Below are 5,831 nucleotides of genomic sequence, written 5' to 3'. Positions count from 1 at the left end.
CATTAGATATCTAAATGGTGACACTGAAATCAAGAAGTCAATGGAGTATTCTTTTCAAGGAGAAAAAAAGGACTTCTAACATAGAATTAAACTATCCCATTTAAACATGAGGAGTCAATAAAGATATTCTTAGGTAAACAAGGCTACAGGAACTTTAACACACTAGGCACACTCCTAAAAATATTCCTGGACCAAAAACTAATGAATTAAGTTAACAACTCAAAAAGTTAAATATAATAAATAAAAACAAATCTATTTAAACAAATATATATAATATATAAATATATATCATGAAGAAAAAAATCTTTTATTTGAAAAGATTTATAAGGTAGACAAACTTCTGGCAAGAGTAATGAGAAAAAAAAGGGAGATGATAAAATAAATAAAACAGAATAATAAGGAAAAAATACCTAAAGACATATCAAGGATCTTAAACATAATCAGAGTGTCATGAAGATCTATATGCTAATAAATTTGACAACATAGATGAAATGGCAGTTGGGGGACTCCTCAGGCAAAATTATTGAGGCAAGAAGAAATAGAAAATTGGGGGCAGCGGCGGAATAGGCTGGGGCAAGTCGCACTCGCTGCCTTCTACCCTGAAGAGAGACGCGGGGGGAGGCGGGTGTGGAGAGCGGCTCTGCGCTCTCCCCATCGCTCCACTCACGCCCCAGTGTGATGAGGGTCACCCCCTCCCCCCAGCCAGCCCAGGATGGGGCGCGGGGCACGGTTGATGCTGGCCCAGGATGGATCAGACCTGTGAACTACCTAGAAGAAATTGTCTGCTGCCCTTTTCCAATCCACTGAATTTAGATGCCCCTGAAGACAAGGACAGCCCTTTCGGTGATGGTGAATCCAATTATTCTGAGCCACTTCATAGGTGTACTATGCAGTTACATACTGCCAGTGAAAAATCCCCAAATGCTTATGGACAAGATTCTCCATCTTGTTACATTCCACTGCGGAGACTACAGGATTTGGCCTCCGTGATCAACGTAGAGTATCTAAATGGGTCTGCTGATGGATCAGAATCCTTTCAGACCCTGAAAAAAGTGATTCAAGAGCTCAGTCGCCAATTGTTTGCACTTCCCTGAGTCCTGGTGGTCCAACAGCACTTGCTATGAAACAGGAACCCTCTTGTAATAACTCCCCTGAACTCCAGATAAAAGTAACAAAGACTATCAAGAATGGCTTTCTGCACTTTGAGAATTTTACTTGTCTGGATGATGCAGATGTAGATTCTGAAATGGACCCAGAACAGCCAGGCACAGAGGATGAGAGTATAGAGGAGATCTTTGAGGAAAGTCAGACCAATGCCACCTGCAATTATGAGCCTAAATCAGAGAATGGTGTAGACGTGGCCAGGGGAAATGAACAAGACAGCACACCAGACAGTAGACACGGTGCAGTCAAATCACCGTTCTTGCCATTAGCTCCTCAAACTGAAACACAGAAAAGTAAGCAAAGAAATGAAGTGGACGGCAGCAATGAAAAAGCAGCCCTTCTCCCAGCCCCCCTTTCACTAGGCGATATAACCATTACCATAGAAGAGCAATTAAACTCAATAAATTTATCTTTTCAGGATGATCCAGACTCCAGTACCAGTACATTAGGAAACATGCTAGAATTACCTGGAACTTCATCATCATCTACTTCACAAGAATTGCCATTTGTGAGCAGTTTTTAGTACAACTTAAATATATACATAAATGTATATATACAGGCAACTTAAAGCGAAACTATAAAAACCAATTATAACTAACTGGTTTTTGGTTGTGTATCAGTTCACAGATGAAAGCCTACTGCTAATGATAAGCTCTTTGGGGAAATTTTACTTTGATTTAAAAAATTTTCCTCTATTGTATGAGTTTGGTTCTTTTTTGATTCTTCCCAGTTAACTCTCCATTGAGGACTGGCTAAGAGTTAAACTCTTAAGGGCATTTGATTGAGTTCAGGTTTAAATGTTCAAGATGGAGGTATACATTTGTTTAGCTTTTTCTTTTTTAAGTGGGCTCGGCTTTGGTTTGCCTGTATTACGGGTACAGGTGAACCAGTTAATTACCTGGAGTCCTGTTTCTGCGTAAGGCATGGCTTATATTTTTAGTTGATGGGGTGACTTTTTGCTGCAGGTTGAAATGCATTTTGGGTAAACATTCAGAGTAGCTAAGATGAGAAGGCCTTCTTGGACATCAGTCAGAATTTAAATTAGGCTAATTTTCCTGAACTACGTATTGTACAGAATCCTATGCTTCAGGTAACTGCCACCATCAGAGTAGGCTCTTGAACCTTTCCTAGTTTTAAATTTTGAAGTGTATATAAATGTGTGGTATGGGTGTATGTGTATAGAAATGGAAAAAAATGTAATTTGAGTTACTCAATAGTGCTACATACTACTGTTAGATTGTGGTAAATGATAAAGTTTTTTAAAAGTTGGATCTTATGCAGAATTTTTTGACTATTCCTAGTTGGCTAAATGATCAGTTAACTTTTCTTAGCCTCAGTTTAATCACCTTTAAAATCTGATTGTTTTGACTTGATTGTTACAAGATTCCTTTCAGCTTTAAATATTTGATTCTGATTTTGTTTCTGTCCAGACACATTGTCATGGTCACCTGTAATGTCACCAAAGAGGATACCATTTCCTCCCAACATATCTCTGAAATATTATGTAAAGATTTAATCAGAGAAAATTTTATGCTGTGTGTTGATAATTTTGAGTGCATTAAACATTCATTTGACTGTAAAAAAGGAAAAGAAGAAATAGAAAATTGGAATCAAACACTATAAATTAAAATAGTCATCAAAAGCTCTCTACCTAAACACACACATACACACACACACACACACACACACACACACACAAGTAAATTTTACCGAACTTTCAAGGAATGAACAGTCACTATCATCAAAGATGTTCCAGAAAATTTTTAAAGGTTAAAAACTCCCTAACTCATTTTATGAAGCATATAGGAACCAGGTTCCAAAACTGGATAAGAAGTACAACAAAGCATCTTCTATACCAGTAAGATCCAGCTGAAAAAATAATATAAGATACTATTTACAATAGCCAAAAAGCAATAAGGGAATCTAAGAATTAACCTAAGAAAAAAGAACTTCACCAAGAAAAAATTTAAACTCTATTAAATAACAAATGAATTTGCATAAATGAAAAGATATGCCATGTTCATGGATGGGAAAATGCAAAATTATAAAGAAGTAATTCTTCCCCAAAACTATGTATCTAATATAATCTCAGTAGTACTTTCAAAATATTTTAAGATACTAAATGTTATATAGAATAAAGGTCTATAAGTAGTAAAGCAATTTTGAAAATAATGAATAAATGGCAAGAGGGAAGCATGAGAGGAGAGAAGTAGGAGAGGCCTCACTGTATCAGATATTAAGTTTATAATATAAAGCTGTAACAACACTATGAACAGATGAATGGATAAAGATGATGTTGTATATATACATACAATGGAATATTAGCCATAAAAAAGAATGAAATAATGCCATTTGCAGCAACATGGATGGCCCTAGAGATTATCACACTAAGTGAAGTCAGACAAAGATCATATGATATCGCTTATATGTGGAATCTTAAAAAATGATACAAATGAACTTATTTACACAACAGAAACAGACTCACAGACGTAGAAAACAAACTTAAGGTTACCAAAGAGGGAAGCAGGGGAGGGATAAATTGGGAGTTTGAGATTAACAGATACACACTACTATATATAAAATAGATAAGCAACAAGGACCTGCTGTATGGCACAGGGAACTATATTCAATATATTGTAACAACCCATAATGGAAAAGGATCTGAAAAAGAATAGATATATATATGTGTGTGTGTGTGTGTATATATATATATATATATATATATATATATATATATTTAGTTATATATATAACTGAATCACTTTGCTGTATACCTGAAACTATCACAACATTGTAAATCAACTATATATCAATAAAAATAATAAAAAATAAAGCTGTAACAATAAATATATTGATACACTGAAAAACAAAACTCAGTGAAGGTAGACTGGAAACAGTGGGGTCAGTTGCAATCTTGGATGATTACAAAAGTGCAGGCAGAGAATGGTGAGACTTGGCATTATCCTGGTGGAAGAGCAGTGGGAACAGCACAGCAGGGATGGCTACGAGGTATATGTCATAAAAATGTCAGGAGGGATTTCTGACTGGATGGATATGGGGATTAAGGAAAAGAGAAGATCGGGTTGTGTGACGGGAGTTGAGCCTGGCTAGATAGACCAGGGATAGACTGTGTAGATCCTTTATAGGAAGTTAATCTCAGAAAGGTTAAGTTTAGGGGCAGCAGAGAGAATGATGAACCAGAATAGAGGGAGAACAGTTAGGCTAACTGGAGAAACACCCATTAAACTGTTTCAATATTCAGGTTGAAGGACTGAACTAAGACAGTGGGAATTGGGAGGGGAAGGGGGAATTCGAGACAGGAGATATTTAAAATGTTGAATCTGAGTGACTTGGTAGATTAGCTGAAAGAGGATGGTGAGGGAAGGGGGTGGTTCAAGGAAACTGAGTTGTCTAGCTTTGTTAGGAGGTAAGTGGCAGCAGCATTAACCAAGATAGGAAATTCGAGGCGCACTGTTTTTGCTAGAAATTAATCTAATTTTGAACATGTAGGTACGGATGCTTCCAATTACACATGTCCAGTGGGTAATTAGAAATGTAGGTTAGGGCTAAGCATATAGAATTGAGAACCACCAGAGTTTGGGAATGTAACTGAAGCCATATGCCTAAGATTTCACAGAAAATCAATATGGAAGGTAAATGTCAGGTGGTCGAGTTCTCCAGGAGTCTGTGGTCTAAAGGCAGAAATTAGTTCTGCCTTTCAGAGGTGCAGGGAATGCTGGGAAAAGTGAGAGTCACATTTGGCGACTGTCAGATCACATCTGCTCTCTGTGGTGTGTTTTCCTCACTGACTGACAATCAGACACAAAAAATATATGCAACACATCAAACAGACAAATCCACTCTGCATGGATCTGCCTAAATATTTAGACACAGCCAGGAAGTGACAGAAATTATTAAGAAATTGAAATTCCAATCACTAAAGGTGATCAGTGAAAGAGAAAACATCTCTCGTTCCATCTCGACTGATGATCTCATTCATCATCAGACCAGTGGTTGATTTGTCACATCGAGAATGGGGAAAGGACAGTTCAACAAATGTGGAAGGTTCTCTATTTTTTTTTTTTTTTTTTTGCGGTACGCGGGCCTCTCACCGCTGTGGCCTCTCCCGTTGCGGAGCACAGGCTCCAGACGCGCAGGCTCAGCGGCCATGGCTCACGGGCCCAGCCGCTCTGCGGCATGTGGGATCCTCCCGGACCGGGGCACGAACCCGCGTCCCCTGCATCGGCACTGTGCCACCTGGGAAGCCCGGAAGGTTCTCTATTTAACTGATTGTTTATACCTCATCCCTTAATTGTCCTTTGGTGAATTTTCTTCTTATGACGTCCCAACACGAAAGGGTAGACTGAGGAAGTGAGCAAAGGGCAGGGCATAGGTAGGGTTAAAAGGATACTAAATTTGGCATCAGAAGATTGAGCTCAAGTTCCAGCTCCGCTGGTTCCTACGTGTAAGACCCAGGCTCCCCGAACCTGTTCTTATCTATAACATAAGAATATTAATTCCTGACATACCTACCTCACAGGGCACATGAGAGTCAAGAGCTAATGGATGCCAGTTTTTGAATTGCATTCTTCTGGGTTCCAGGCTTCCTCAGTGGTCCCTCAGAAGCCACAACTCCAGGGCGGAGGGAGGGGAGGAATTACCCACAT

The 5,831-nt window shown here is 38.6% G+C and overlaps 1 pseudogene; it reads left to right on the top strand.

Annotated features, from left to right (window-relative positions):
* Positions 1-661: 661 nt before the first annotated feature.
* LOC101282268 (histone-lysine N-methyltransferase, H3 lysine-36 specific-like) lies at positions 662-1,732 on the top strand (annotated as a pseudogene).
* Positions 1,733-5,831: the final 4,099 nt, after the last annotated feature.

Source organism: Orcinus orca, chromosome 1 (genome assembly GCF_937001465.1).
Source record: "Orcinus orca chromosome 1, mOrcOrc1.1, whole genome shotgun sequence".
Lineage (NCBI taxonomy): Eukaryota > Metazoa > Chordata > Mammalia > Artiodactyla > Delphinidae > Orcinus > Orcinus orca.
This window is presented reverse-complemented; position numbering and strand designations above follow the sequence as displayed.